Here is a 23,308-nt window from a genome sequence, read left to right as displayed (position 1 = left end):
TCTCCCTGGCTCTGCTTGATTGCTGTTGTCCCTGGGCCCCTCTCAGTTTGCCCAAAACGTTTCCCATGCTGCAAAATCGCTGATGCTCTCTATCTATCACCATTCCTCCATGAAACGGAAAAATAGCATTTGGAAATGAGTTGGACACTTAAGCTCCACTTGGCATGTCTCTGTGGAATGCACATCCCCAAATTGAGAAATCAAGGAACAATTACATACAAAATAACATTTGGAGGTGTCTCTCTTGTTATACTTCTATATCCAAACATTCCAAACATTGTAATGGATCGATTTTACTTCTGAGTAGGTTGCCGCAGGTCTGCCAACTCTTCCCTCTCAGAAGGAGTAAATGTATAATCCAAACAGGTGTATATATAATGTTAAAATGTCTTTTATAAGGAGCCGGTGATAATGAATGGCTACTGTGTTTCAGATATCCTCACTTAGCAAAATAAATGTTGACAGTCCTGTGTTTGTTCCACGATTACTATTGAAATCACATTGGATTCTGAAATCTATATAAACTTGAAGCTATCCAGTTTGAACCGCCATTAAAAAAATAAGCATGGACTGAATTTCTTTAATATGTTTCAGTTTAATACACGGGTTTTGAATACCCACCGTTCTTTCTAAAGTAAGAATCTGGAGATAGAACCCACGTGATGCTTGCCATTTAGTGAGGTGTTAACTGCAAACAAATTACAAGAGTGGTGAGCGCCTTGAAAAACACAGGGGGCTACAGGAGCGTGTGCCGAGAGAAGCCAAAGTTCTCGGCTGAAACTGGGTGGCCAAAGGGCCGCACGGCTGAGGCCCAGCGGCTCGGCACCGGGGGCTCAGCACCAGGGGCTCGGCAGGGCTGGGAGCCAGCACTAAGCTTCTCTTCTCATGAGGGGCACACACAGACAGCTCGCTGGCCAGTGTTTCCTTCAGCACCAAGGTGGATGTCAGGGCTAGTGGGGGGGATATATATATACACACACCTTCCCTCCCACCTGCTAAGCTCTTCTAGCTGGCTAGTCATCAAATCAAAGGGACGGATCGACAAACTCCAGGACAACCAAATCCCAGTACACGCACCTGGGGGATTCACATCAGCATGAACATCCCAAAGACGGGGAGGCAGCATTTGGTGTGGGATGCTTCAGCTGTAGGAGAGAAGGCGGGCGCTCGGGTATTTGAGTTCAGGAGTGAGAGAGGGCCGACTCCTCCTAGGCAACTGAGCAACAGCGGGAGGCCAGGCCCCGCCTGAAGCCCTCCTGTTCACCATGCTTCATTCAAATCAGTCCACGATGAGTGTCCTAAGACTTCCTTCCCTTTTTCTTCTTAAAGATTTCATTGTATTTCTTTTCAGAGAGAGGGGAAGGGAAGGAGAAAGAGGGGAAGGAGACATTGATGTGAGAGAGAAGTATTGATCGGTTGCCTCTCAAAGGCGCCCTGACCGGGGACCATGAGCCCTGACCAGGGATTGAACCTGGTGGCTCCTGGTTTCCAGATGGTGCCCAACCAGCTGAGCTGCCCCAGTCAGGGCTAACAAAACATTTCTTTTGGTTTGTTTTCTTATTGATTTATATATTGACTTACTAACTTACCTATTTTTAACAAGGCATTTCTGGACACCCCATACCCGTCTGCTCGAGAGGCAGGGGGCCTGATGGCATGGCACAGGGGCTGTGCCATCACCCAGCACGAACCTGGACAAGTCGTGTGACGGCTCAGACACTAGGAGGGGTCCCTGTGCGAATCCTGAAGGATTCGGTGAGGGTTGTGTGAGGGTTTCACGGGCACAGTAATCGCACAGTAAACAGTAGCTGCTACTTTCCCCGCTGAGAAAAAGGGTGACAGGGACGTCACCAGAGATGCTTGGGCCTTCCTGACCAAAGGCTGGGTAACCCTAGATCGTGCAGGAGAGTCCTGGCCGTCATGACACGTCTGAGGCAAAAAGAAGGAAGCCGTATGCCCCCTGTGGTCCATTGTTCCCAGCCCTGCACAGACACAGGGGCCAGGCACAGTGACTGCTCGGGACCTCTCCTGGCTCAAGGTTCCTGGAATGCAGTTTGGCCTCGGCCAACGGGCAGGTTGCTAAGACGACTACAGTGATGTCCCTGCTATTGAGAACCCTGGGAACAGCTCCGCTCCACGGTCCAGCCATGTAAATCTGATAAAAATAGGAGCTGAAACACTATCCTGGAGTTGCTATTTTTAAAAGCGTCTGGGATGCTGGATTGGGTTTATTTCTTCCTCAAACAGCATCTTGCTGCTCCCTCCTCCGGGTGGGCAGGATGCTAACGTGGCACATGGGAGGGACGGGAGCCAGAGGCCTGCCAGGCACACTTGTCAAGGGACCTGGTGCCTCCTCCCCACACCCACCGCCTGCCAGTGAGGAGCCTGCGATCCAGGGCTTCCTGGCTCTGGATGCACCTGCCCTTCCCATGCACCTTGCCCCTCTTTGCTCCCGCACGCAGCAGAGGCGGCCTCCCTTCCTCCACAGCCGAGACAGACTCGGCGAGGTAAACAGGCAGAAGAATGGGAATGGAGGCAGCACGGCTGAGAGGAGGACCCAGATGGCTGGTCCTCAGGTTATCCTAACCCACCCTTGGCACAGCTGGCCTTAGCACACGGCTTCTTGCGGAGCAGCTCCCAGCGTGGTGCTGGAGGGGTGCGGTGGAGGTGGGGCTGCAGACCCCTGAGCCGGGGATTGAAGGCACCGGAATTCCACCTGCACCACAGATGAGATGGCTTCTGGGCAGATAGCTGAGCATCTAGTCTGAGCCGTCTGGTCTGGAAAACTAGAGGGGAAGGAGTGGGTGTGAGCTCACTGTGGCCTCAGAAGGAGCCAGAGTTGCAGTCCGCTCCTCAGCTCCCAGTAACTGTCCTGCGACAGCCTCTGTGTGGTGCGTGGGGGTCGGAAGGGCTCTGACTAGAGCTCGTTGGTTAGGGGCAGGTGCATCCATCTGCCTCGTGAGAGCGACACTTCTGTGACACATCACACTTTCAGAATGAATTCATATCCATTGCCCGACTTAATACCAACAATATCCCTTTGGACAGCAGTTACTTCCTTTTTTTTTTTCTTAGAAAGGAAACTAAAGCTATCTAGTGACAGAGGCCCAGCTGTCGTTCAGATCCTCAGCCCAGAAGCTGGCCCTTCAGTCCTGCTTCCTGGCCAGGTAGCGCTTATATGGGGCAGGGCAGGAATTGCAAGCTGCAGATCTAGTAAGGGGTGTGAGGAGACTGAACGGTGATGGGGAAGTAATCCAATAGGAAGATAAACATGAGAAGCAGAAGAAGCAGGGCTGATTTCCCATTCAGCTCTTTCAGGGTCGCTGAGCTGCTCCGGCCCGTTTTCCCACCTGTAAAGCGCAAAGGCTCTGGGCCTGCTAAACGCAAGGGCTTGAGTTGCTGTGTTCTTTCTGCTGGGCTTAGTGTCGGCAATAGATATTTGTTAGCGTTAAATATTTGTCGAATGAATGCTTGGCTGACAGTGTCAAAGGCACCACTCAAACATGAGCAAGACGCTGACGAAATGAAGCAAAAACCAGGCAAGGTGCACCTTGGGCTGGAGGCGCGCGTAGGGCCTGCCCCTGTCGCGGAGCGTGGAGGCCGCCGCCGCCGCGGAGCGGAGCGGCGCCCTCTGCCTCTGTTCGCCTCCGGGCTCACCTGGAGGGAACTTTGAGCTGCGAACTCTCAGAATCCCTTCACACTCACCGTCAGTTACTCTTTACACTTAGTCACATCCTGCTCTGCCTTTTTTTAAGAAAGATTTTATTTATTTTTAGAGGAGAAGGGAGAGAGAAATAGAGACACAGAAATATAGCGCGAGAAAAAACGGCGACCTTTCGCTTTGCAGGAGGTCACCCAACGCACCCAGCCACACGGTCGGGGCCCCTGCCTCTTGTTGAAGGGGAGCCCGCAGTCACCTTCTCCGTGGGCTGGACGGCAGGCTTCCGGGAGGCAGGGCCCACCGGAGCCCTCGGCACCAGCCTGTGCACTCAGGGGCGCAGTGTTCGCCTGTGAAAGCGTCTCGGAGGCTGTGGACGGCCGTGCAGGTCACTCCCAGACTGCGGTCTTCCTGCCTGGCCAGCTCCCGGGTTTGACCGGGGATGTCTGGACCCCGTGAACTAGGGTCAGGGGCCTGATGAGGTTTCCCCGGGAGACAGGATGCCTGGCGCCTTCCTCTTCCCCGAGGAACAGAAACTGAGAAGTTGCAAATAAGGGTGTGCAAACGAGGCATCTAAGAGGGAACAGTTTGGGGGCGGCAGGTCCAGTCTAGGGCAGACGAAGGGCCCAGATCTGGGTTCAGGGCAGTTGATAGCTGTGCACTAGGCGGTGGGCTCCCCCGGCGAGGCCTGCTCTTCCTGCCTCACTTTCCCGAGTGAGGGAGGACGAGGCTCACCGCGCGGGGGAGCGGGGAACCCTTTGTTGGGGCTCACTGATTGGGGAGGCTGTGGGGAGGCCGCGCAGGCACGTCCCTTCTGGCACCGTCGTCAGACAGCTCCGGGATCTCCCCTGACACCCTCCCGGGCCTCTGCACCCCCACCCAACCCATCCCAGCGGCCGCCGCGGCCCCGCCCGCGATGTCCTCCAGCCCTTCCTCCTCCTCCCGCCCTTCCTTCCAGGCCCGCCCGCTCCTCATCCGCGCCTGGTGCTGTGCGCACGCGTGTCCGGGGCGTCCCCGCCCCGCCCCGCCTCGCCCGCCCGGCCCGGCCCCCGGCCCCAGGCCCCGCGCCCGGGACTGGGACTGGGACTGGGACCCGCCGAGTGCAGCGCCAACCCGTGCGCCCGCCGCGCGCCTAGCGGATCGGAGTCCCGCGGAGCCGCCCGCCCGCCCCGCCCCACCCGCCCGGGTGAGTACGCGCCCCGGGGCCCCGGGGCCCAGGGAAGAGATGCGCCTGCTGCCGGCGGCCGGCCCCCAGACCCGCGCGGCCGCCAGGGGTTCGGGCCGGCACGTGGGTGCAGCCGGGGCCGGGCTGGGTGGGCGGCCGAAGCCTGGGATCCCTTGCCTGATTTTCGCGGGAAGCCATCTCTCTCGCCCTCTCGGAAGGAGCCAACGGGACGGTCTTCTTACCCGGAAAGTTTCCAGCCTTCACCCTGCGCCCAGGCTGAGAGGCGCCCCACCTTCAGCATCCTCCCAGCCTTGGTTTCTCTCACAAGTGCCCCATCCAGCCCAGGAGGGTCCTCGGGCTGGCTTTCTGGAGGTGACAGGCTTTGCGGGTCCGTTGCAAGGTCCGCAAGCAGAATCAGTCCGAATGTGGAGGTTGCTAGCTGCAGGCTGGCTATACCGTGGGGCGCGGGGACCATGTTGTGGGGGTCTTCAAGGCCTAGGCTCCTGGGCCCAGAGCTCCCTGGGTGGTGGGCAATGGGGAGGGCTGGGGTTGTGGAAAAGTTGGGGGACTGATCGGGTCAGAACCCCTGGGCTCAGCTGTCTATTCTGTGTGCCACCCCCCTCCCCACCCCTGCCCCTGACTTCAGGGACCTCTGGGCTGGCCAGCCCAGAGCTGCCAACATGTCTGCCAGGGCTCGCAGTGCCCCTCTATCCCCAGTCTTGGGGGAGGCCTGCCCCTCTGGGCTATTGGAGGCCTGATCTGCTGCTGCTGCTTCCTCTGTTTCACAGACCGGGTCCCAAAGACCTGGCTTTGGGGGCTCCTTCCCCAAGGCTGGCATGCAGGCAGTGTAGGGGTGCTTGCCATGCATGTCGGACCTCATGGCCACCCACAGACTGGCACTCCCACGGCCCTCTCGGGGAAGCCTTTGCTTTCCGCCACTGGAGGGAGGCACAGTGTGGAAGCCAAGTTCAGGCGGACTTATTCTTTCAGATCCTTGGGAACGGGCCTGGGACAGGCTAGGTTGTCACAAGAGGCACACACCAGTGCTGCTGTCTTCTGAGCTGTGCTCAGCTGGCCCGGCTTCCCGCAGGCACTGGTGTGTGTGGGGGGCGGGGCGGGGGGCGCATTTTAAGAGAGTCAGTGGCATTAAGGTGGCACTAAGTGCTGCGAAAGGTGCCTGCCTAGAGGAAGAGGCCTGTGTTCCCTCTCAGTGGTGTTGCCCCCACCCTCTCTTCAAAGCTGCCCCCATTCTAGAGACAGTGCCTGGGAGGTGCCAGCCGTTTGGGGCCCAGCAGTGTACCTCTGGGGCTTTTCTGTTTGCTGGGAGCTGGTCTGGGAATACTTGCTGCCCAAACCGAGGTGGCCCAGGCCCCAGGGCTGCTCCTGCCTCCCCTCCGTGTACCCTTCCTGTCTCGTCTGTCAGCATCAGCGCTCTGTGTGGGAGACCCTAGGCTGTCCCATGGGCCCTGGGTCCGTCTGACAGTTGAGGAGGGCCACAGTTAGGGCTGCACCCCCTGCCCCGAACCCAGCTTGACAGGGGTGAGGAGGGGGTTTAGATGGAAGGAGAGGTCAGGAGAGGGAGATGAAAGCTGCCTGCTTGGGCCCCGGGCTGAGAGACGGCTGTCGCTGGGAGTGGGTCTCTGCTCAGGACAACGGGTCGCTCCTCGAGTGGGGACCCTGGCCCAGGAAGCCCAGGACACTTCCAGGGCTGCCTTCCCTTCCCGCCTCTCCTTCCCGCCCCAAAGCAGGGGCTTCCTCCCACTCCCCAGAAGCAGTTCCTTGGCCCCTCCTCCTTCCCAGCCCTTTTAGACCCCTAGGATCCAGGTTTCTGGGTAGAACCGAAAATCCACTCCTTTCAGGAACTGTAAAAACTTTTGGAAATGACACTCCCATCACCAGCAGGGGCAGAGAGGCCAGACCCACTTTCTGTGTGCCTCAGCGAAAGCTGTGGTCATTCCACAGTTAACCCACACAGGCCTGGCATTGGCCCTGCGTGGGGTGCCCACCCAGGCCCAACCTGGGCACCATCTCTGGGCCTCTCCTCCGAGAGGCTGCCCCCAGCAGAGTTGTTTCACCTCTCCAAGTGGTTCCGGGGTTGGCACCCTGTGTCCAGGGTGGTGGGGCGGGGAGCCGGTCACGTCAGAATAATACCAAAAACTGGTTCTAGCCCACAGGCACTGTCCTGAAAGGGACCCTCTAGATCAATGGCTTGGGTGTCCCAAGGCTGGGTTTACAAAGTGTGACCCAGGCTGCCCTAGAGCCTTGCCAGACTCCTGGGCCCTCTGAGATGGAGGTCAGGGCCCTGGAGGGCAGGGCTGTCCAGGGCTGCGGGGTGGGACCTCCAGAAACCGTACAGGACCTGCTCCCTCTCTCCTGACTCCCCAGTGACCCTGTGGTTAGCCGTTTCCCTGCAGTGCTAGCTGGCCCACAGGATCCTCCTTCCTTCTGATAAGGAAGGAGGCCTTGGCTTGAAGCTTTCTGTTGCTTTGAGGAAGTGACTAGTGTGGGCAGGTGTTGGTGGCTGTAGTCATTAGTTGCCTTCTCTCCTCTGTCACCCCCTTTCCAGAGTTGCCCTGTACTTCTGCAAGAGTGTTCTCGGTCCCCCCAGTGAGGCTGCCCCTGGTTTCGGCATCGTGCCTTACCACTACACGTTCCCCGTGTGGAGTGAGTGAGTGGGAGAAACTCTCTTTATCCTCCAGAAGAGGAAGTAGTTGAGTGTAGCAACAAGTGAAACAGCAGCGTATGATGCCCAGGCCACAGCCAGGTGCCTGGGGTTTCCGAGGGGTGCCCCGGAGCCCGGCAGGGGCTGAAACTCTGCCAAGGGGTTTCGCTGAGTTGGCCGCTTCTCAGGCTGAGGGAGGTGGGTGTCCAAAGCAGCGGGGGCCCTTTCAGGCCTGGCCTCTTGCCCGGGGCCAGGAGCCCTGCAGCCCGTCCTCTGTGTTATAGCTGCCCTGCCGAAGGATGATGTGGCTGCTCTAGAATCTGAAGCTCTGGCCTCTGCCCCTAGGCCAGCAGGGAGGAATCTGCCCTGGCCGGGGCTGCGTGCGAGGCCCTCGGGATCCGAGGGGGCCCTGAGTGTGAGGAAGGCCCGGCTGGGGAGGCTAGAAGCAGCTGTGGATGTGGGATAGTCCCTTCTTCCTCCCACGGCTTCACCTCAAAGGCCAGGTGGACCAGAGGCTCCCGGATCTGCTTCCGTGTGGGTGGGGAGGGGAGGGCGGAGACCAGTGTGCGTGGTGCTGGGCCCCCCCACTGTTGCTCCCGCCTTGGGCCCGAACCCCCCTCCTCAGTGTGGGTCCAAAGGGCTGTAGGGTTGGCACCTTGTGTGCACGGTCTGTCCAAGGTCCTCCGCCCATGCACCCTCTGTCAGCTCTGTCCTTATAAAAAACAGGAACTTAGCAAATGCCAATGGAACTACCATTGATCAAGCAAGCACTTATTAAAAGCCTGGCCCAATGAACTAAAAAGAGAACCAAACAACCAAAAAAAAATTAAGCAGTGCACTCCGCATTGGCTGACATCACTTCATGGAAGCCTCACCCGGCCCCTCCACTGAGTCTGTATATAAGGAAGGAATGGAGGCTAAGGAAGGTTCAACGACTTGGCCAAGGTCACACAGCTCGTCAGCAGCTGAGCAGGGACTCACAGCCAGGCAGGTTTCCACACGCTGCCCTTGCCCGCCCAGCTCCTCCATCGCCACTGTTCCCTGGGCTCATCTCTCCCTGTCCTGTGATCCACCAGGAGGCCGAGGCCCGGAGGTGCGAAGGGGTTTGCTCAAGGTCATGGTGTCTTGGTGACGAGCGGAGACCACAAACCATCCTGATTCCCAGCCTGGAGCTCTGTGTGCCAACCCTGAACCCCATATCTCTGTTTGTTCACTCTGGAACCCCATCCCCTGAGTCCGACCCTCTCAGTTGGGCAGAGATGGTTCCCCTCCTCCTCCCCACCCAGCTGCTGCCAGTCCCTCCCAGCCCCCATCTCTCTGCTTTCCCAACCGTAATTGCTTCCATCTGACCCACCGCCTGCTCCTGTGCCCCTAGAAATGCAGCTTAGCTGCCGCCCACAGGGTTACGGGGCCTCATCCGGCAGCCGGGGCAGCACGTTGGGAAGGGGGCTGCGCTGTGGGGCCTGAGCACAGAACTGGCCAAGGTGGCCGCCCCTGGTACCTGGCATTCCCAGATCCCTGCTGGGACGGCCCACCTCTGCCCTGCGCTGCTCCGGGCCGGGCCCCCCCGAGCTCTGCTTCCCAGTCCAGTGGTGAACTTCCCTCCTGCCCAGAAAGGTTGCTCAGGTCAGGAGCAGGGAGGCCCAGCTGGCAGGGACAGGGACGGCAGGAGAGAGGTGGTGATGCGTGCACTGGCCCGAAGGGCCCACGGCGTCATGGATGAGATATGGGACAAATTCACACGGGCTACCGAGTCCCGTGGAGGAAAAGGGACGGCACGGCTACTCCCTCAAGGGGGGAGCGCCTCAGAGCGGCCTGGCCACTCTCTCAAGGGGAGAGTGCGCTGACCCTTGCCCAGATAGGCTTTTATTGGGTTCAGTTTGCATGGGAATGTTTATTAAAGTTTATTAACCATTGTCAGGCAGTGAGAATCAAACAGTAGGTCACTCACTCAGCCTTAGCCATGGGAGGTTTACAGCTCCTAAAACCAGGCAGGGCAGTTCCCAACAAGGTGGGGTCCGTGGGGTGGGCTGGGGACCCTCTGCCCCAGGGTCATGGGAGGCAAGCGAAGCAGGTCCTCATGGCAGCGGACATTGAAGGACCCGGGAGCTTGGACAGGTGACAAACAGAGCCACCTTGCTCTCTTTGGTGCCAGGCAGTTGACTTGGAAGCAGCAGAACTAGGGATGAAGCTTCCTATTTTGTCTGGAGAGAAGCAGTTCGCACACTGTGCCAGCCAGGAGCCAGTCCGTGGCCCCCTCCCCTCGGTTCTGCCCCTCACGCCGCCTGGGGGGGCCCTGCGGGGGTTTCAGGGGGCCAGTGTCCTCTCACTGCAGATGTCCCAGGGGAGGCTGGTGACCATGATGCCCCGGGGCAGGTGCAGACCTTGAGGGGGCACAGGTCTGGAGGGGACCGGACTTGGGAACTTTGGAGGTGTTCTCCTGCCTGAGATTTGGGGGCTGTGTTGTGAGCTCCAGAAGCCTGTCTGTCCTGTTCGCTGCTGTTCTCCGCGCCTGGAATGGTGTCTGGCCAGTAATCACTGCTCAGTAAATATTTGTGGGATGAATGAATGGATGATGCAGCTCAGGTTTCTGACTCCGGTTCACACTGTCCCAGCTTTGCTTCCCCTTTTCCTGGGGCAAAGGGACAAGTGCCTCCCTTTGGACAGGTGAGCTGTGTGTCAGAGAAGGACCTGCCCCTCCCCTTCTCTGGGGGCAGGGGCAGGGGCAGGCAGGAGCCCCAGGTGGGAAGGAGACAGAGTCTGCCCACGCCACCTACTCGGTGGTGTCAGCTGGGCACACGGCCGCTCCTGCCACCCCTCCTCCGCCCAGCCTCCAAGTCCTGCACAAACTGGCCCTCCCGTCACCTCCCGTCCCTGACACTGGCCTTCTCCCCCTCATTTTGGGCCAAGAAAGGTGCCCTGGGGCTGGAACCCTCGAAGGGTCCTCCCAGGAGGGAGGGCTAGGGAGCAGGGTCTCCCCCTCTTCTTGCTTGGACCCAAACAACTTTATTCCGTAGACATGTTGGGTTTCCACATAAAATTTCATTGGAAAGTGGAACAGACGGTTTCTTGGCTTTAAAAGCGCATTTGAAAGCTGGCACCTGTGCGGGGGAGTGCACTGCCGTGTTCCTGCCTCCTGGCCTCTGCTCCCACCGTCCGCACTGTGTGGATTCGGTGCCCTCCGCGCCCACCTCCAGCCGCTGTTCTCTGAGCCCTCTCTGACCATCCAGCACACTGTTCCCTCTGCTCCGCCCAGGGCCCACTCCTGTGACAGGAGGGGAGGGGACCCTGGACCAGCGGAGCCCAGAGGAGCCCCGGAGGGGTGCGGGCAGAACCCTGACCACAGACGGGCGGGAGCAGGGCTGCGGGTGGTGCCTGGGAGGCACCATCCGTTGTCCTCCTGCAGGCAGGGTCTGTCCCTCCCGGGCGCACAGCCTTGAGCCCTTGCAAATGAGGCGCTTCAGATCGCAGGGCTGTGCCCTGGCCCCTTGCTCTGCCGATGCCGGCGGGTGCATTTTGTGCGATTCGGGTGCGGGGCGGAGAGTTTAGGGTCCGCCCGCTGGCCCTGGAGAAAGGCAGGTGGCCGTGCAGCAGTCGCTCCTGAGGACGCCCCACGTGTCTGCTCCGGCCTGTGTGGCTGCAGAAAGGGCTCCGACTTTACGGATTTTCTCTAAGCACATCCGTTAATTGCATGGTTAATATCTGCACCACCTCATGAGATTGTGATGTACAAATGCGACCAACACTCACCGTGGAGCCCCAGCACCGGCACCCTGCTGGCGCACGGCACCCACTCCCACTCCGTAACTGTTTCTTTCTGTGCAGCTTGCTGTTGAGGGTCACAGCGTAGCTCTTCCACCAGGCCAGGGCCTGCCCAAGGAGTCTCCTTGGTCTCTGTCCCTCCATCGCACTCCCGTGCCATCTCATTTCTTTCTCCGAGGGCCTGCCTGGTGTCCCTCGGCCTGCCTGTTCTCTGTCCCCAAAGGTCCAGGCCTGTTGAGGCTAAAGCGTAGGGCATGGCTCACCTAGGACCTGGGATGGGTGGGCGGGCCGAGGGCTCCCCAGTGCTGCTGGCCCAGCTCTGTGGGTCCAAGAGTGAGCCAGGGCTGGTGGGGGTGTGCTCTTGGGGGGACTGTCCCCATCTGCTGTGTACAGGGCTCTTCTCCCCACACTTGCTGACCCCCGATTTCCTGGCCCCCTTGTTGGTCCTGTTTCTCACTTTTTTCTCTTTCCAGTCTTTTTCTGACTTCCTTCCTCCCCTTTTCCTCATTTAGATTCAGCCATCTCCCTTCCCTGGTGCCTTCTTCCCCCTTATCTGTGCCCCCTCCTGCCCCAGCGTCCCAGTTGTCCTGACAGTGCTAGTTGGACTTGGGTGGGTGGGTGGGGGGCACCCTGCAGGGCTGGGGGTTCACCCCTGGGAGCAGTTGCAGAGTTTTCCGTGAAGGGCTCCTGCAGCCATCGGGTTCGGTGAGAGGGCCCCGCCCGCCCAGGTGGTGGGAAGCACTGTGGTCTCGGGCTCAGCGCCCTGGGCCCTCACCCACCTCCTTGGACATCTTCCCGGACAGGAAGGTGGGAGCTTGTCCTGGAGCTGGCCTGTGGGGCTTTGCTGGCCTCTGACCTCTGCCATCCACCTCCTCTCTCCAGAGCTCCAGCCCTTTGCCCAGAGGCCCCTGCTGGGATGGGGGAGGCTGGCTGGGGCTGGGAGAGGGTTTCTGCTCAGATGGCTTCCAGGTGAGCACACACAGTGTGGCGTGCTTGGGTTGAGGGATTCATGTGTGTGCGCAGAGGAGGGGGAACTCGGGCACACCGCTGGGTGTGGACAAGAACGTGGCGCCCTGTGCGGGTCTGCGCCCCTCCGGGCTGGTCCCTGTGCGGGCCCCTCCTAGCCCGGAGCCCTCCTCCAGTCTTTGTGACCCTGGCCTTGCACCTCGGCTTTGTCCTGTCCTGGGGGTCGGTCAGCTGGTCTCCCACTGTGGTCCCATGCCTGGTGACCGATCCCTGGCCACCCATTTGTCTGCCAGGGCGTCCTGCGGCCAGCATTTGCTTACCCCCCTCCCCAAAATGGAGGCATGTGGGGGCTTTCTGCCTGGTGTCTCAGCCCCACCAAGGCGGAGGGAATGGGGAACAGCTGCGCTGGCCAGTCCTGGCGCCGTATGGATGCGGTTCCACAACAAAGCTCCCTCTGTGTGTGCTCAGGCCCTTACATAACAGCAGGGGGAATAGGCAGGAGGAGGAGGAGATTGGGACTGGGAGACACCAGGGTGGGGTGGCTGGAGAGGGGACGGGGACCAGGAGGAGAGGGAAGGGGAGTGAGCGAGAGAGACCATTGAGAAGAAGAGTGGAAGAGGAGAAAAAGTTTGTCTTGACTCCATAATTCTACTTCCTGCCTCCTGGGGTGGGAAGGAGGCCGTGTCCAGACCCTCCGACCTTTGCCCTACTGACTCCTTGTCTTCGATCCTTGAGTCCCACCTACCAGCCTGGACATGCAGAGCAAGGGGCTGAGGAGGGACTGCAGGACCTGCCTGGGAGTGAGGCCAGGTGGGGTTTGGGGCCCTTAGCCCCACTCTGTAAGCCGAACACACTCCATAAAGATAGGACTCATTCTCCTCCTTTACTCTATTTTTTAAATTGGTTGCTTTTTTTTTTTTAGAGAGAGATTTGTTGTTCCACTTATTGGTGAATTTGTTGGTTCTTATATGGGCCCTGGCTGGGGATCGAACTTGCAACCTTGCCATTTGGGATGACTCTCTAACCAACTGAGCTACCCAGCCAGGGTCTTCTCTTCCACTTGGTTGTCTGTTCCCTACGCCCAGACCCCAGGTCTGGCTCCAGAAGGCCCTCTGGCTCCCAACTTTCTAGTGCTGCTGAGGGGTCGACTCTCCTTCTCCCTGGACCCCATCTAGCTGACCCCAAGGCCTGTCCCAGTTCACTCACTCCTCCTCCCAAGCAGGACCCCTACTCCAGAGCCTTGGGTCAGCCCCTTCAGCCGCGCTCGAGCCTGTTTCCTGCACTCTCTCCTCCCTCAATAGTCACACACTCTCGGCTCACCGTCCCGATCTCCGCAGCTGTCCAAATAGAGTGAGAAGGAAAGGTTCCCTTTCTGGGAGAGCTGGCCTGGCAGGCCAGGAAGGCCAGGTGAGCTGGCTGGGCTTCAGTGTGTCCTTGCGTTGGGAGGAGCCCTGGGCCAAGGCCCTGACCCTGTCAGCTCCTGCGTGCGGGAAATAGACACCCAGGAGAAAACACCCAGGAGAAGCCAGGAGGGTCAGTGGGGCCTTCAGACAGGGCCTGGACCCTGAGGTGGCCCAGTCTCCCGGGGTTCCTGGGGCTCTATATCTTCCCCATGCCTCAGTTTCCCTGAGCCTTTTTCTGGTACTGGACCTCCTTGGAAAGGACTCGATGTCACTCCAAGGGTAGTACTTGTCCCCAGGTTGCAGTGGATGGACAGGACTGAGTCCTTGAGGACAAGGATGGCTCCTCGAAACGCAGGGAGGAGCTGCTGGCGACACCCCCAGTTCTTCTGGGTGTGAGGGACAGAGAACCCAAGGTTCTGGGCCTTGCTTGGCCCCCGGCATGCCCTCAGTTAGGTTTAGGGTGTCTGCTCAGGGCATATACTGTCTTCGGTACACTGCCCTCTGGAGAGGTGGTGTGGGCAAACCCAAACCTGCTGGACGAGACCTAGACTCTGGACTCCTCAGTCCCCAGGCCTGGACCTGCCCCGCCCCACCCTCCCACCCCCTCCCTGGGTCTGGCTCCTGGGGTGATCTGAAATTACTAAGACCTCAGAGCTCGAGCCCAGAAGGTCTGGGGCTGAGGCAGGCGCTGGGCAAGGGCCTAGGAATTTCCTGGGTTTGTGTGAGGTGGCCTGGGAAGACAGTCCCTGTCACTGAGAATAGGATTAGGTGCTGGGGCAGGCTGTGAGGATGGTGAACTTGTGCTGGGAGGGTGTTGGGGGGGGGCCCCCACTGGGGCAGCGGCCTCTGCTCTCTGCCCAGCCTGAGCCACAGGCTGCCTGAAATCATCCCCCTGCCCCCTGACCCCCACCACGTGCTCCTCCTATGGCCAAAGTCTTTTCTTTACCCAGCTTTGGGAGGAGATCCCCATGGGGCTGGTGTAGCCACTCCCAGCTCCTCTGGAAGCTCCAGGCTCCCTGGCTGGTAGCTCCAGGGACCTTCAACCTGACAAACAAACTCTGCTGGAGCCTGAGCTGATGGTTGCAGAGCCCGGTGGGCAGTGCCCCGCACCGCCGTGGGATGGGGGAAGACAGCGCCCTGGCACAGGGGGCCCCGCAGCCCCCAGAAGCTGTATGTCGGGAGTGGGGTGGGAGGCAGGGAAGGAGGAGGGGTGAGCAACGTCTGTGTGTGTGAGAGTGAGTGTGTAGGTTCTTGTGGTTCTGTGTTTGTTTTGGGGTGCAGACCTGTGTCTGAGCAAGGATCGCTGTGCTTGTGCAGAGATGCATTTGTAGGTGTCTGGCTCCAGGGGGCAGTCCGGGTGGGCCAGAGCAGCATTGGCCTGAGAAGGGGCTCAGTATCTTCTCATGCCTCCTGGTTCTGGGGTGTGGATGGGGCTCCTTGTTGCCGTGTAGGGGCTGGTGAGCCCCTGGACAAAGGTTGCCCCGCATCGTTTCTGGTGGCCTGGACATCAGCGAGCGCTCCAGCCAGCACTGCTTTCTGTCTGGGCCCTGGGGTGCAGCTTGGAGGGGCTGCCCCTTCCTTGGCTGCTCCTCCTTTCCCTTCTCTGTTCCTGTTACTGGGAAGAGGGCCCTAGACACAGCTGGCTCGTTGAAGAGCCACCAGTAAGAGACTTACTGGTGTGAAACAAGCTCCGAAGGGCTTCTCTTCCCGGCCTCTCTCTTCCCAGGGTGCAGGCTGATGTAGGAAATGGTGGCCTCGAATTCCCTTTTTTATGGTTTCATTTCTCTTGTAGAGACCCTCCCTTTCCTCCCCTCCCCTCCCCTCAAGGCAGCGTGCACAGCCATCTCCTTTCCCCTTCTCACCCTCAGCAGGTCTGACCCAATTATTGGGCCCCTAAAAGGAATTCAGGAGTGAGTGGACTCTCCCCTGCTGACGCCCAGAAAACTCTTTGTGCCACAGGGCTGCCAGGTGCTGTGGTGATGGAAGGCAGGGTAGGGTCCCCGTTGGCACTAGGGGCCAGGGGCCATGGGTTTCTGTGTCTGAATCCCTGCTGTCCCCGGTGCTCCTGAGAAAGCCATGCCACCCGCCACTGTCCATGGGCCAGGGCTGGGATTGTGCCCAACTGTGCAGGCTTCCAGGTCTGAACATGGCCCTGCAGTGTCCCTGCTCAGGGACTTCGGGAGTCCTGCTCTGCACAGGGGACATACCTAGTAGGGGGAACATCCCTGGGGAGCCAGGCACTGCTCGCACGCAGAGGACGCTGCTCCCAGAGCCCAGCGGGCAGCGTCCCGGGCCACAGCACAGCAGAAGAGAGCACCCTGGCAGAGGGGGGACATCAGCCCTGGAAGTGGTGGGTGGGGGTGCCGCTCGGCAGACAGGGCACACCTCCGCCCCAGCCAGGGTGCAGTGCCAAGGCCTGGTGGGGCAGCTGCCAGGCACACCTGACCAGGGACCTGGGCACCGTCTCTAGGAGACTCTGCACCCAGAAAGAGAGAAAATAGCCTCTCCAGGGTGGCCTCCGCCCCTCCCCACTCCATGCTCCTCCGCACTTCAGCGTGCACCCCGAGTCTGGCCAGGCTGTGGGGTCTGCATGTAGTACAGGGTGCAGCCAGCCGGCAGTGGCCTTCTGTCCCTTTCTCCCTCCCAGCTGCGTGGGCCCCATGGGGCCAGGAGGGGAGGTGAGCACCACCATCACCCCTTCTTCACTGTGCTCAGCCAAATCTGCCTGCTTTCTGCTCCTCACACCCAACAAAAACTCAGGGCCTTTGTCGCCCTCTCAGTTTAGAACCTTCTTCCCTCTCGCCACACCCTACTCCAGCATTTCTGCATGGGTACCCTGCTCTCAGGTCTGAGGCTGGGGAGAGAGCCAGCTATCCCCAGCTGTCCCAGCTCAACTGTTTAGTTTTATTGGCCTCACAGTGTATGTCATTGTCATGTGAGAGTACTCACGTACTTGTCTGTCGTTTACTCTCCCCACCTAGGTGTACATTCCGGAGCACTGGCCTCTTTTCATGTTTACTGCTGTAGCGCAAAGCCTGACAGAGTGCCCTGCACGTAGTAGGCCCACAGTCCCTGTCGCCTCTGGTTTCTGTTGGGCTGCCGGGCCTTGCTGTGTCCTGGGAGGGCTTGGGACCCCAGCCCACCTTGGGACAGGGCTGTTCTTCAAAATGAGCCCTTCTGAGTAGCGAGTAGAGGAGGAGGGAGGTCCCCCGTGGCTGTCCTGGACCCACACGGGGTTAGTCACTGGGGTGACCTCATTTAGCTGACCAACTGCCCTAGACTTAGACTTAGGACGTAGATGTGCATGGGCCAAACAAAGGTACCAGGAGTCAATTACACAGAAACCACACCTGCTAATGAAAAGCAGATATCCTGGTGAGTTCAAGAGAAATGACACACAGAAAAACAAATAGTGATGGGCTCACTGTGCCAACTTCCCTGAAGCCATTACTGGACATCACTGCCCCTCACCCCATCCCCATCTACATACACCCAGACTTTTGTACTCGGCTGCTTTGAACTTGGCGAAAGGAGGGAGGGTTAAACTGCACTGCTCTCAAGGATGTTGCGCTGCGGACCTTTCAGAGCAGAATCACTGCCCCCTGTTGCTGGACACAGCCCTGTACCAGGACAAAGGGTTGATGGGCAGAAGGAGAGCTGGACTCCCTCCCCACTCGCTGCCCCCACCAGGCCTTGCCGGGTGCACTCAGGGTGCGTGACTGTGCCCGGTGGCCCTGCCCCTGGCATTCTCTGCCTGTGGAGTGGGACATGGAGAGACAAGAATGGCCTGTGTCCGCCGGGCCTGTCAGCAGGGCAGTTGATTCTTCCACTTCTCGGTGGTAGAGATCCTCAGAGCTCCTCTTCCCTGCATGTCCGGCTGCGAAATAGCAACAGCAGCACCGCGTTTGTGTCTCCCTTGACCCAGCGGAAGAGCCGGCACCTGGAGGCTTGACTTGCCAGCAGCCGCACAGCTAGTTAGTAGCTGAGCTGGACTGAAGTCCCAGTGTGTGAGTCTCCAGAGTTACATTCCTCATTTTCTATTCTTCTCTTTGTAGCAAGTTTTTAGTTGAAAGTGTATCCTACTCACCAGTTTAAAAAGTTACACATACGAAAATGGTATGTGATAAAAAGAGGTTATCCCTTCCATCCCAGGCCCCTGCCCCCGGGACTTCCCTCTAGAGAGGTAGCCATCTTAGTTTTGTCTGCATCTTTCCAGGTAGTCTTGGCGTATGGACTTGTCAGTGTACGCATGCACATCTCTTGTGAAGAGCACATTTTGGAGATCCACAGAGCACTGCTCTCCACCTGCCTTTGAAACATCAGTCATATGGCTCTGAGTGGCGTGGCTCTGTTGGGCTCAGTCCTGCGAAGGGAGAGGTCAGGGCACATGCCTGGGTTGTGAGCTGGGTCCCGGTCAGGGCGTGCGAGAGGCCACCAGTCAATGTTTCTTTCCCTTTCTTTCTCCTGCCCTTCCCCTCCTTCTGAAAGAAAACAAATAAAATCTTTCTGAGAAAGTCAGTAGACCTCGGAGAGCCTGGGGGACCCACGTGCGTGGATTTGCCTCCTGTTTTTCATGGCGGCAGGGTGTTCCGCTGCCGTGCCTCAGTGCTCTGGGTGGGCGTTCGCATGGGTCTTTCTCTCTTTTTTAAAGACCATAGTCTGTTCTCTTTTTTATAGAAAGATGTATTTATTTTTTTAGAGAGAGGGGAAGGGAGGGAGAAAGAGAGGGAGAGACACATCGATGTGAGAGAGACATCAGTCAGGGGCCTCTCGTTCGCCCCCTGCTGGGGACCGAACCCGCAGCCCAGACATGTGCCCTCACTGGAATAGAACAAGTGGCACCCAGACCACTGAGCCAGGTGGGTCAGGGTTCTGCGTAGATTTGCCGGTTGGGTCTGTCTTCCTTGTTGCAAATAGGGCCGCTGGAAGGATCTCCACGGAAAGATCTCGGCGCGTAAAATGAAACTTTTCTGTGGCATAAATGTGGGATTCAATGGGATTCCCCTGCTGAAGGGGATTTTGGTAGATAATGCCAAGTCACCTCCCAAAAGGTTGGCCTGGGTCCTGCTTCCCCCCCCCCGGCCAGGTGCCCTAGCTCCAGTGGCAGCCAGGGTCCGGGGGTCAGTGGGATGGGCAGGACAAGCGTCTTTCCCTGTGTGCCCGTCGCCATCACCATGTGTTGTATGTTCATGTCCTTGGCCAACTGTCAAGTTCTGTTTCTTTTTTTCTTACTGATTTGCACATTATAAGTTAAGGGAAGTAACTAGTCTGGTACACATACATGACGGGTATTTTTCCATGTTTTCCTTTGCCTTTTAACTGTGTTCTCAGATACCAATTTTTTTCTTTTATAGCCTCTGAATTTTTGTCTTAAAAATAATATAACAGACCCCGGTAGTCATCAGCCACATTTAACAGGTGTGCCTGTTTCCCCTTATTACATCGTTTTTTTCTTTAAGGAATAAAATGTCACAAGTATAGAACTACCTTGCCCCTACAGCCCGCCCTGTCCTGCGCCTTCCCCGAGTGTAATACTCACTGAAGTTGGGGAGCACCCCTATATTTTGTGGGTCTCCCTTAAGTGCACACGGCATGTGTACACACACACAAATGCACAAACAGTGCTGCCCAGCTGCACACACGCTCAGCATTATTTTGTAAGTTTTTAACTTTAAAATGCAGTCATGTGCTGCTTAACAACAGGGATATGTTCTGAGAGACACATCGTTAGGTGTTTTTTTAAAATGTGCTGATTTGTTTTTTTAGGGAGAGAGGCTTCTCTCTCTAAAGAGAGAATGCATAAATAAGTGTTGTTTCACATATTTATTCATTCATTGGTTGCTTGGTGTACGTGCCCTGACTGGGGACCGAACCCACAACCTTGGTGCATCAGGACAAGGCTCCAGCCCGCGGAGCGCCCTGCTGGGGCTCACGGGGCAGTTCTGTCCTGTGTGAACATCAGACAGTGCACCGAGTGCACACCTGGGCTTTATGGAGGAGTCTGTGGCTCCTGGGCGACAACCCTGTACAGCACGTTATCATAAAAAACAACCGGAGATGAAACCCAGCCCTTGAGGAAAAGATGCAATCCAAAGAGGCCGTAAACACAGGATGAATCAGGCTGCTGCTGGCAAAACACGGCATCCTGTTCTCCAGCAAAAGAAAATATCTTTTACAAGGAGAAAGAACGCACCGCAATGATAAAAAGTACAGCACAGTGAATGGTCGTTTACTGTCATCAGCAGGCACTATGTGCTGGGCACAACTGCACACACTCCCCTCCCACACCACCAGCAGCTCGGGGGCTGGTTCACACCAGCTTCACCACGGACCCGTGAGTAATGTGTTGTGCTGCCACAGTGCATGGCTGTGACGTCACCAGGTGGCAGGGGCTTTTCAGCTCCATTGTGATCTTCACAGGATGCATGACCGTAATGGATCTGTGCAAAGAGCGTTTTCGTAATTAAAGTGATTTTAAAATGACTCATGCGTTGCTGGTTCCTGAGAAGGTGTTAAACACTAAAGTGTTCTAGTTTGAAAACTAGGTGAACTGAGAAGGCTGTATTAAACTATTGTTGACACGTTGGCCCCTTTAAGGCCAGGAAAGTGAGAAGATAAGTTCTGTTGTGGATATAAATGAAATACTGAGCTTAAAACAATGCTTTGATAGTAATCCATTCATCATTTCTCTATATTTTTCTTTTTTGAGCTTATATTTTATTTTAAAGTTTTGTTTTTCAGTTACAGTGGCCATTCAGATTTCTCTTGTATTACTTTGGGGGGTACAGCATAGTGCTGAGACAGTCCTGTGCTCACAGAGGGCCCCCCACCCCGACGCTGCGGGGGCCCACAGGCCCCACCCACAGCGCTCGCTACCGCCGCCTTGTTGGCCAGACTTTCTGTGCCACACTCACATCCCCGGGACAGTTTTGTCCCTGCCAGTCTCTATTCTCAGTCCCGTCACCTTTCCCGTCCAGCCTCCCACGAACATTTGTCATGTTCACCTGTGTTGGAGTTGAATCTGTGAATTACGTTTTCCTGTCCTTTTTCCTCTTCGCTCTTTCGCTGATTTGAAGGAGTCCCGACATACCCAGGTATTTGTCGATGACACGTATGTGCTGTGTGTTGGCTTGTCCAAGGCCAGAACTTTTAACCGCTGCCCCGCTGTCCCTGCCTGTGGCTGACTGGTGTGGAGATGATGTCATCTGTAGAGGGGGCTCTGGTCAGGGGCTTGGGCACCATGTCTGTGCCAGGGGAGGCTGCACCAGGAAAGAGCGCAGAGGGCTTCTCCAGCGCGGCCTCCCCCCTCCCCCCACCTCGGCGTGGATCCTGCATCTGGCCGGTGCCTGGGGTCCGCACTGGTGCAGGGCCCGGTCTGGCTGGCTGTGCCCCTCCTCCCCGCTGGGCCCGGGCAGCTGCCTGTGTCCCGTATCACGTGCACAGTGGGCCCAGCTGCCAGGAGGAGAGGTGAGTGCCAGCCTCGCCTGGCAGTGCCCCGCGCTGTGGCCAGGCTTGCCCTTGTGGGTCTCACTGTGATGACAAGACGTGCTTCGGTGACCGTCATCAGGAACTTCGAAAACATGGAAGTTTACCATTCGCAGGGCCTAGGGGGACACTGCACCTGTGGGGTTGGGGGCGGGGAGAGGTAGGCCCTGCTTCTGTTTTAATTGGGGTTGAAAGTGCCGGCCTAGAGTTTCGAGGATTCACCCTTTTTTAAAATAAGCCACAACGTTAATTGTGCGATTAATCATTGAAATCCTTCCTCCTGGGCTTGTGTGTTGCTCCTTCATGGAGTCCACGCCTGAGTCTGCTGTGTGTGACTTTGAGGTGACTCACGTGACCAGTCCTGGTGGTGGTTTGTCCTTTAGCCTTGGCGCTCCGGTTGCACTTCCTCTTCCACCTGGTGGGGTGGCTGCCCTGCGCAGGTGGACTCTGAAGGCCGCCGGCCTCGGGGCCACAGCGGAGGCACAGCATGCGCGTCTCGTTGTGGCGCTGGCCGACCAGCGACGTTCCCTCTGTCTTCCCGCCTCCGCTGCCGAGACCAGAGAGCCGTGACTTGCTCGTTATTGGTGAAACTGAAACATAAAAGCCATAATCTAAAGTGTAGCCCAAATGGTCAGTTATTGAAGTAAACCAAGACCTCAGAACACAAAGGAGCCTGGGGTGGGAGGGGGCCTTTTATCTGGCTGTCTGGTGTTTGTGCGTGTCCGAGATACCTGCCTTTGAGGTGGGTGCTATTTACGAACCTGGATTCTCTTCCTCTGCCTCCAGGAGGCCAAAGGTGCTTTGGGGGCTGGGGCCTGGGCCCTGGATCTTAGCCCAGGCTGCCGCCTGTGAAGGGGCAAGTAAAGAGGAAAGGAGGTTTCCTGGGTGAGAAGAGGGGTTTTTCCGGCCAGCTCCTCTCCTGGGGCCACACAGGTCGGCTGATGTCAGCTCGAGGTGTGGCACTGTAGCCCCGGAGTTGCTGGTGGTTGGGATGAGTCAGAGGTGCTACGGATGTCCTGTGAGCGTGACGTGTTGGGCAGAGCATGTGGCATCTGCTGGCCCCTCCAGCCCTTGACCCCTCCTGTGCCCAGGCCTTTGCAACTAAGGGTCTGGGACGTCTCGCCGTGATGAAATATTCTGTCCGCTCTTATTCTGCTCATTGGCTCATTCATTTATTTGTTTAAATATTTGTTGATGACCTGCAGGCATTACATTTGGTGCTGAGGATACGGTGGGCCACAGGAAGTCCCTGCTTCCTTGGTGCAGACAGCCGCGTCAGCACAGGAGACAGTGTGGTCTCACTGTGACAAGGAAAATTCAACGGGTGACGTGGTGAGGCGGACCACAGTGGGGGCGGGGTGGGCGAGGAAGCTCCTAGATCGGGGTCCGTGCCAGGAGGGAGCACGTGGGGGAAGGGGAGGCTGGGGAGGGCAGGCTGGCCTTGGCTCACAACGATTCCAGACCCCCGACATTCATGCCACAGCACTCCTGCCCTGACAGGGGTTCAGACCTGAGGCTGTTGGCACTGAGTCCCCCTCGGCCCCACCTCCATTCTCAGGTGGAGTCCGAGTGCGGATGGGGGTGGGCAGGCTGAAATGCCCATTTGGGAAGGAGAAGGTGTGTTTTAGGAGGTGCTGGCCAGGCCTCAGGTCGTCTCAGTTCAGGGCCCAGTCAGTCGTGCATGGCGTAAGGTTCTCAGTCTAGTGTGCTTTCGGTCACAGAACAGACTGGCTGGAGAACCGCCTGTTTGTTTTTTTACGTGGTGTTGTGATTCATCCTCCGTTCTTCACAGCTGTAGCTTTGGGATCCCACCGAGTGCGTGAAAATGAGGCGCTGGCAGTTGTCTCTTCACTGAGCACGTCCTGTGTGCCTTACCCAGTGTGTCCCATCGGGCTCCTTTGCCTCCATTTCACAGACTGGGAGAGGGGGCTTAGGGATGCCAGGTGGTTCCCCAAAGTCACACACTGGCAGGTGGCCCACACCGGGTCCAGACCCAGGGGCCAGCCCCCTGGGCACAGCTCTGGGCCGGAGCAGGAGAGAAGCTCTGGTGCGGGAGTCTGGTGGGACCTGCTGGCCAGCCCTGCCGTGCTGCCCATCTGTCCGCGTGGGCCCAGCAGGTGGGGGGCCAGCCACCGGGCCAAGATGTCAGGGTCAGGAAGAGCCTGGGGGTGGGCCAGGTGGCAGTGTCTCCTTGAGCTGTGCCCCCA

At 58.0% G+C, this 23,308-nt stretch overlaps 1 protein-coding gene across 1 annotated transcript in view; it reads left to right on the top strand.

The window, feature by feature from the left end:
• Positions 1–4,697: 4,697 nt before the first annotated feature.
• The window catches only part of ST3GAL4 (ST3 beta-galactoside alpha-2,3-sialyltransferase 4), a 35,582-nt gene continuing 16,971 nt past the window's right edge, over positions 4,698–23,308 (top strand). The window contains exon 1 of the mRNA XM_037038150.1: positions 4,698–4,844. The gene's annotated coding sequence lies outside the window, so the exon portion shown is untranslated. The remainder of the gene's footprint in view (positions 4,845–23,308) is intronic.

Source organism: Sturnira hondurensis, unplaced genomic scaffold (genome assembly GCF_014824575.4).
Source record: "Sturnira hondurensis isolate 20B ecotype Veracruz unplaced genomic scaffold, ASM1482457v3 Scaffold0024152, whole genome shotgun sequence".
In the NCBI taxonomy this organism is placed as follows: Eukaryota; Metazoa; Chordata; class Mammalia; order Chiroptera; family Phyllostomidae; genus Sturnira; species Sturnira hondurensis.
The sequence above is the reverse complement of the archived record's forward strand: the minus strand, read 5'-3'. Positions and strand labels throughout refer to the sequence as shown.